This window comes from Schistosoma haematobium, chromosome 6 (genome assembly GCF_000699445.3).
Source record: "Schistosoma haematobium chromosome 6, whole genome shotgun sequence".
Classification (NCBI taxonomy): Eukaryota; Metazoa; Platyhelminthes; class Trematoda; order Strigeidida; family Schistosomatidae; genus Schistosoma; species Schistosoma haematobium.
Genome location: NC_067201.1, coordinates 3810002 through 3819098, shown reverse-complemented (window position 1 = coordinate 3819098; position 9097 = coordinate 3810002).

The window sequence follows — 9097 nt, the reverse complement described above, 5'->3', positions numbered from 1 at the left end:
GCAGTGGAATCAAGAACGCGTGCCACTTCGTCCTGTTTAGGACTCGTCAGCTGGATATACCTGCATCCCAGAGTTGATGTTCACTCTGGGACTCGAATCCAGTACCATTCGATTCAAACGCCATCACGTTATCCATTTAGCTACTGAATCCTAATAGCTAGGACTGTTTGTACAATGGAGTGAAGTTTAAATTCACTTTGGTGTTGTTTTACTTGTATCTTCCCATTGTAATTAAGAACTGAAACCGATCAGTCTCTTGTTGGCATATGTGGATCCTGTGCAGATTGCTTCGATATAGCCTTAAGTCACAAGCTTTTTTATGAATTCTATTTCAATGTCTTTATTTTTCTAATCATTGATCTAATTCCCACTAGAAACATAAATAAAAGCCTTCATTATTCTTATTACAACTATTACACCTGTTATCACACTATCAATTTATACTCTTTACTTAACATGTTTATCTATGTGATCTATTCCACTGTTTTCACTGCATCACAAACTGACTTGGTTGGCTTAATAATTTCTTATAGGCATAGAAATATCACTGTATCTTAGTCTGATGAGGATCTAATCAAAAACAATATTGTTCGCTTATATATTTTGTTTTAAATCACAGTGTGGGAAATTTTGAAATTTTTAACTGATGAAAAAGATCTGGGTGAGACTTTAATTTATGGACGATCTTTGAGCGACACTAAAAAAAGGTCTTGTGAATGTTTACCTACTGACTAGGGCTAACTGAGGGTTTTAAACCTGTGTAAAGGATAAGGATAAGTATTAGATTTAGGGTTTTTATCACGAACTGAAATCAGTTAAAATGCTAAGACGCTATCAAACCAAATGGATAAAAAAATTTCGCGCTGAAATCTAAGACCTATTATCATGAATCTGATTGGTTCGTCCATAATTTATAGTCGCACCGATATTTATCTAGTTATATTGTCTTTCAATAGTTTTCTAACGGATTTCACTTCATGATAAACGTATGAACAGATATTGAAAGTCATTTAATCTGTACAGTGGATTGTTGATTAAGAAATAACTATTATTATTATCATCAGTAAAGGTGGATAACGGCTAGCAGTGGAATCCATGACGCACGTTTCGCCCTAGTTGGGATTCATCAGCTATGAATTAAGGCTATATGGAGGCAATACACATAATATGCACATATGCCAACAAGAGATTGATCAATTACAGGACTAAACATTAATGGGAAGATTCAAGTAAATAATACCAAGTGTAATATTACTATTAGTTTTATCATTACAATTGTAAAACCAAGTTATTTCTATCTGAATGAATCATTATTGTCTTAAATCATATGACAAAGATGACGATGACGATGATGATGATAATGATGTGAAAATAATGGGAAGTAGATGTTTCATATGATGTAGAAAAACAAACAAACAAGCAAGCAAGCAAAAGAACGCTAAACATAACTTTACATTCTGTTTGAATATTCTGTTTCCTATTAGTGACCTAGTTAAGGTTATATAATAAAGAAGAATAAAAAAAGGATACATATAATATCTGTTGAAGCATAACTGAATTATTCATAACTTCCTGAAATATAATGGAAGTAACGATTGTGATTCAATCATGCGGAAATTGAAATGTAATAGATAATGTTATAACGTTTTTTGAAAATCATCAGATACAATCTACATATAAAAAGTATTAGCAGAATGGGAGTTTGTGGATATTGTAGTAAATTTCACAGGTTGAAATCATGAGTCAGTTGAAGCTAGACCACCATTGAAAACCTGGAAGCACTGGATGGCCGTTTCGTCCTAGTATGGGACTCCTCAGCAGTGCGCATCCACGAACCCGCCCCCAGCGGAATTCGAACCCAGGACCTACTGTTGTGAGATATCAGCTCACTGAAGACAATGGTGTTCGATGGTGCAACTTCGTGGATTGGTTGAAGTTAAAAATTTACACCGTTGGATGCTGGCTCAGTGGTCTAATGGTTAAGTGCTCGCGCGCGAAGCCAGTAGGTCCTGGGTTCGAATTCCGCTGGGGGCGGGTTCGTGGATGCGCACTGCTGAGGAGTCCCATACTAGGACGAAACGGCCGTCCAGTGCTTCCAGGTTTTCAATGGTGGTCTAGCTTCAACTGACTCATGATTTCAACCTGTGAAATTTACTAAAATCTCCACAAAACTCATTCTGATATTGTAGTAATTTAATAGTTGGATTCATGAATCAATTTAAGCTAGACCACCATGGGAAACCTGGAAGTATTGGACGGCTATTTCGTCCTATTATGGAACTATTTAGCATTGCGCACCCAAGATCACGCACGCGGGAAACGAAATTAAACTTGAAATCGGGCATTAACACCGTTGGATGAGGGCTCAGTGATCTACAGGTTAAGTGTTCTCGTGCAAGATTGAAGGTCCTGGGTCACAGTCTCATTTTTGGGATCGTAGATACGCATTGTTGAACAGTCTCATTCTAGGATGAAACGATCGTCCAGTGATTCCGGATTTCTCATAATGGTTTAGCTTAAATCGACTCATGAATCCTAATATAAAAGATAATTCATTTCAGAATGTTGAATTAACCGATTGATGACAGAAAGCTTACAATTGTAGTTGGATGCTAGTTGAAAACTAGCAGTAAAGTAGCCCTTTCACTTTGACGAAATCGATTCATCACTGAGTGCCACTGTCAAGTAATTCAGAACATTAAATATCGTACCTAGTGAAGTCGAATCACTTTAAGTAGTGGATATGTTCTGATTCGACTGATAGGATCTTATTACTATACCGCTGATTAAAAAAAACTGGTAAAGTAGTGGACAAGAGGTTACATATATATTATACAATTAAAATGTAGTAATGTGATAATCAACGATTTTTAGCTAGTCATACATTCAGTCCCTTTAACAAGTACCCATGATAAGGCGAATTAATTATTCAAGGTAGAATCTGATAACTTACTGTAATTTTCAATTATTTAGTGAAAGAACGGATATCTGTGAGTATAAAATTTTTATATAAACATTACATCATAATGCAATCACCATTGAAAACCTGGAATCACTGGACAGCTGTTTCATTTTAGCGTGCGATTCATCAAGGTTGCACATCCACGACCCCACATCTAGGAGCTTCAACCTCGCTCATGAACTCCTAACCTCTAGACTATTGAACCGGGATCCAATGGCGTTAATGTTTAATTTCAGTCGACTCATGATCTTGCACAACCCCTCATCCATTGTCTGAGGTTGATAAGCGTTTCCATTCAACACGCATTAGACTCCATTGGTCACGGCTTTTCGCATCGTTTTATTGGTTTTATGAAAGAAAAGTTTTACTGATATGACTAGAAACAATAATTTTTTAATGATCTGTTTTGAAATAGAATAATCCCTTTTACTTTGTAATAATAAGGATATTTATAGTATACATTTCATCCTACTAAGCTGATGCAATCCGTGACTGATAAGAAGAATACAATATTCATATTCTACAAGGTAAATCCTCAATTTCGCTCCCTGAAGATCTACCATGACTTGAAGATCTATATGCTGATCATGAATCTTTTCTGTTCACTCGTTGAGCGATTCACCATCCAATCTGTCAGTTATCTGCTGTTTCTCAAAGTCAGAAATAAGATATCAACACATTGATACTTTTTTTAAAAGACTTTTAGACGGTTTAAAATGTTCAATTACATAAGATCCCTTCTCTTTTACCATCATTACATGCATTGAGATGAATACAGTTAGAGTGTTGTGGTCAAATAGTACTAGTATAGATTAGAATGGTACAATTCATAGAGCATCTATTGATTTTCTGTGTATTAAGGTGAAAGACTTCAGATGGTTTTATCGAAGATAAAATGTCTAGCCGAATCTGTAACTTTTACTGAACTAAAAGTAAATATGACCGATTAACTCAGACGGGCGAGACTATAATTTATGGACGAGCCAATCAGAACCGTTTGACGGATTGTAAATTCACAGTACCAATTTCAGTATCTGATGCTCACGTACGATCGGTTCACAGCGGGTTGTAGGGAAAACTAGATAATTAAGTGATTACAATAAAAAGGACTACTAAAGAAGTTCTTTTATTTGTGATTGTGGTAATCAAATGACTTGTGCAGAATACTGTGATCATGTTCTCTTTCGATGTAACAGGTGTTGGAGGAAGAAGTCTGTTAAAATAGGGTTTTTTCGCTCAAATCAGATCGAGATTGAGGCGAATTGAGAACTGGATAATAAAAGCACCAGTAACACTGGTTGCAACCGGGTACTATAATATATAAGATTGGTTGGAGAGCGTACAGATGCCTACATAGACTTGGTTATGTGCATTACGTCGTCGTCCACAAGCGGCATTTTGTGGACCCGACAACCGAAGTGCACACAAACAATATCTAAGCTATGTGGTCGAGGCTGAAACAGATTTTGCGACCTTATCATGGCTTCAGTGGCCGTCTATTATAGAGCTTTTTGGACGAGTTCTTCTACCGTATGCATTACGATTTTAGAATCTCTGAACCTCTTTCTAACCCTGACAAATTTTTGAACCATGTAAAAGAAGTGTATCCACTTTAATTCTTTGGTTTTGTATAATATATTTTTACTCTCTACTAATTGTTCCCTGATTGGCTAATATTTCTCAAGATCATTTGAGATTCGTTCAAAGGTCGTCTATGAACTATAGTCTCCCCGGTTTAATTCACTACAGATTGATTACAGTTGGGATCATATTGGAAATCATGGAGAATTGTAAAGCTAGTTTATCCTACTGTGGAATCTCTCAGTAACACGCATCCAAGATATAACTAGGCAACAAACACCATACCTTAGAGTTTTGCAGTAAAAGACTAACTATTAGAACAACTGGGTGGTAGTATCCAACTTTACATTTACAACTTCAATTAACTGATAGTGTGGTATAATGATTTTCAACTATCCTTTATTCTCGTCATAATTTTATAGTTACAAACACAGTTATTATCGTTTGAGAAGGATTTCTGCAAATAAATTGTTTATCTTATGTCTGTGGAACATATGGTTTTATAAGCTTATATTTGTATATAGAGTGTAAGAGTAAGATAGTAAGTAGTTACATACCATATGATACCACGTGATATATTGAAAGGGTATGACATTCACACAATATCAGTTTATTATGGCATCTAGTAATCATTTGTTTCTTTAGTAGAACAAATGAAAAGGGTAAATGTATTAGTGGCTATCATTGTTATTATTTACACGATAGTACTAGTGATGAGGTTCATGGTGATTTGAACGAGAAAAACTATCTTATATGTGGTACATACATACTTACTTACTAACGCCTGTTACACCTCGTGAAGGAGCATAGGCCTCTCGCCAGCATTCTTCATCCACCCTGCATTTACTCTCATTATCATATACATATTTCATTTGATACAATGAGAGATTTAGCCTATCATCATATTTACTAATAACTTGGCATTGAATATTATTTCAAGTTTCTGTTTAGATTTGATAAGAATTTCTTTTATGTAAGTGTTGATTATTTGTATTCAATTATGTTACCATACAAACATGTACATATGAAGGTGTAATATATATATACAATATGTACATCTATTCATTCTTAAGTTATTAACTATCTAACATAGACCTATTTGGACAAGCGTACAAACACTGTGACGTAATCATATTCTGATACATTTGCGCATGGATACATATATATGCACATAATAAAGTTGACCTTTAACTGACAATTCATAGTGTTTTTTTCTCCCCGCATTGATACATTTGCAAATATAAATGGTAGGAAAGAAATATTTATTAAAAAGTGATTGCATATATTGCATACATTGAACTTAACTGTTAATCGATTACAGGAGTTTTGTGTTGATATATATATGATATTATAAGTATAGTGGTTGTGAAGATTGTTAAGTTTTTGATTGAGATCATGAACCAATTATCATTATACTGATAATTACTATGTGCTCACTAGTGACTAACTTCGTGAGGGAATTCTCGGAGTTCTGGTGGGAAGCCGTGAACAGTGGAGCTAATCCGTGTCGGGTAGAAACAGGTGTCTACCTCAATACAATGGAAGATGGTCGCACAATTTCGTGGATTGGTTGAGGTTAGACATTAACACCATTGGATACCGGCAGGCCTAGTGGTTCAGTAGGTTAAGCGTTTGCGAGTGAGAGTGAGGGCCCTGGGTTCGAATCCCGCAAGCGGGATCGTGGAGTCCCTTACTGAGACGAAACGGCCGTCCAGTGCTTCCTGGTTTTCAATGGTGGTCTAACATCAATCGGTTCATGATCTCAAAAATATATAGTGGTTTTTAATAAATGGTTTAAATAACTCATCATTTTAAAACATAGTTATCATGTAAATAAAGGTGGATGGTAACTAGCAATGAAATCTAGGACATGTGTTTCGTCCCACTTGAGACTCATCAGTTGGACGGAATGAGAGTTCTGGATTCCACTTCTATCCATCACCCATCTTTGCTGATAATTTTCTGACTGAGATCATGAATAGATGAATGTTAGACCAGTATTGAAAACCTGTAAGTACTAAAAGGCCGTCTCATCAAAGTATTGGACTTCTCAACAGTAAGCACTCACGAGCCCGCACGCAGGATCCGAAACCAGGACCGTCAGTCTGGCGCTCAAACACTTAACCTCTAGACCAGTGAGCCGACATTTGACCGTGTTAATGTCTAACTTCAACCAATCCACAAAATTGCATGCCCATCTTCCATTGTTTGAGGTAGATACCTATCTCTATCTAACACGGATTAGCTCCACTGGTCACAGCTTCTCCCTAGAACTCCGAGAATTCTCTCACGAAGCTAGTCACTAGTGAGCACATGGTCATCATTACTATGGAGTTGTGAAGATTATCAAGTTTTCCTTATAATGGTTTTAACTTAAGGCAATATTGAGGCAATCCGTATAGAATGTACATATGCCGATAAGAGACTGATTAATTGCAGTCCTAAACATCAACATGAAGATTCAAACAAACAATGCAAAAATGAATTATAGTTATCAATTATATACTGATAATGTTTGTAAGAACAACGAAACATACACCTTTTTTATTGTTGATAATGGGATTTAGAGGTGGTGTTGTAGCGAACAAGAACACGAGTGGGGACAATCGAATGTATTTGACATGAAGTTACAGAGCATCTCAACAAAATCTGAGAACCATATAGTTAATCGTCAATTTGCAAAATATCAATCCATCGTCTCAAACTTCACTGTTCCTTTTGCAAACATCAATCCATTGTCTCAGATTTCATTGTTTATGCATTTTCATAACAATTGCGTACCGTTTCCGTTCTTTCCCTATCGATCTTCTGCTGAAGTATATTCTATGACTGACCATAGTTATATATTACTTATGTGGATATAAGTAACTCAAACCACAGGGTTAATAACCATTTTTAAGTATTCGGCATTAAAGAATGTAGATATTTAATTTATACTCCTTATTTTTTTCTTGAGTACTAAAATCAAAACTTTCTTTGATTGAGACCATGAACCGATTGATGTTAGACCACCATTGAAAACCTGGAAGCACTGGACGGCCGTTTCGTCCTAGTAGGGGACTCCTCCGTGGCAGTGCGCATCCACGATCCCGCTCGCGGGATTCGAACCCAGGGCCTTCAGTCTCGCGCGCGAACGCTTAACTTACTGAACCACTGAGCCTGCCGGCATCCAATGGTGTTAATGTCTAACCTCAACAAATCTACGAAATTCATTAATTAACTTGAATTTCTCATTGATTTTTGGAATTCATACTCTATGTATATGACATAAAACAATGTTTTGTTGAGTGTATTTTTTCAGCTTAACTAGCACCATACTTTTTTTATTTACCTATGGCAGAAGTAGGAAGTTAAATGGTATCTATGTTGTATTTTTTTCAACTTTAGATGTTACTTAGTTGATTTTCATGAGTTTAATAGATCACTCTATGTTGGAATATGTACACTCTGAACAGATTAGTCATTTTAGCTTGATGTCATAACTTTGAGCATATTATGCAGATGATTATCAATGGATTTCTATTTCGACCTAGTCGGCTAGATGTTAGTTCATTCCAGTGTTGATATTCACTCTCTAACTCCAATTCAATAAGCTTCACTTAAAAAAACCCCAGAGCATCATCCAAAGATCTATAGAGTCTAGTTTGCCACTAACATATATGAGCATAAAACAAATATTATCTAATATATCGCGTGTTAATTGAGATGTATGTTGAATTATTCAAAATCAGATCTTCTGAATCTAAAATAGCTTTCATGATAGACTGATATCACTTGGCAAATCTTGAAAAACATTCGTGAAGTATTTAATAAATGATGTTTTGTAGTATAGAACACCGTTATGGTACACAATCATATACAGTTACGAATTACGACAGTGAGAGAATTATTATTGGCAGTAATAATCAATTAACCGAAGTCGAACTTGATTAGCATTGGACCATCACTCAGAGATAGAATGGTATCGTGCTCATAACAAAACCTAAACGTACTAGGTTCTATTTACAATAGAATCCAGGGTATAGTTTTCTCAAGAATCTTGTACAAAGAAGCAAAGTTCGTCCAATGCTTTCTGGTTTTTAATGACTTTTTTTTTAAAGCTAGTGTCAGTTCATGATAAATATTAGCGTCTTATTGAACAACTGTTTTGCATAACCACTTGCCTGAAAGACAGTAAACTTTTGTCTACACTAAATTTGTAAACAAATGAAAAGCTTTAAATTAAGTGATAGAAACACACAGCTTTCAACTATAGATCTACACATTCAATATTTGTCGACCTGTTTTTATGTCATTAATTAACTGCTTCATTTAGTTTGCTTTCAGTAAGTACATCTTAAAGTTGTGACCTTTTCGAACACCTACCTAATTTTATAGTTGAATTCTTGAGTCAATTAAAGCTAGGTCAACATGGAAAATCTGGAAGTACTGGAAGGCCATTTCGTCCTACTGTGAGACTCCTCATTAGTGCGCATTCACGATCCCGCTTGTGGGATTCGAACTCAGGTTCTATCGGTCTCGCGCTGACTTGGCACTCAGAGGTGTTAATGTCTA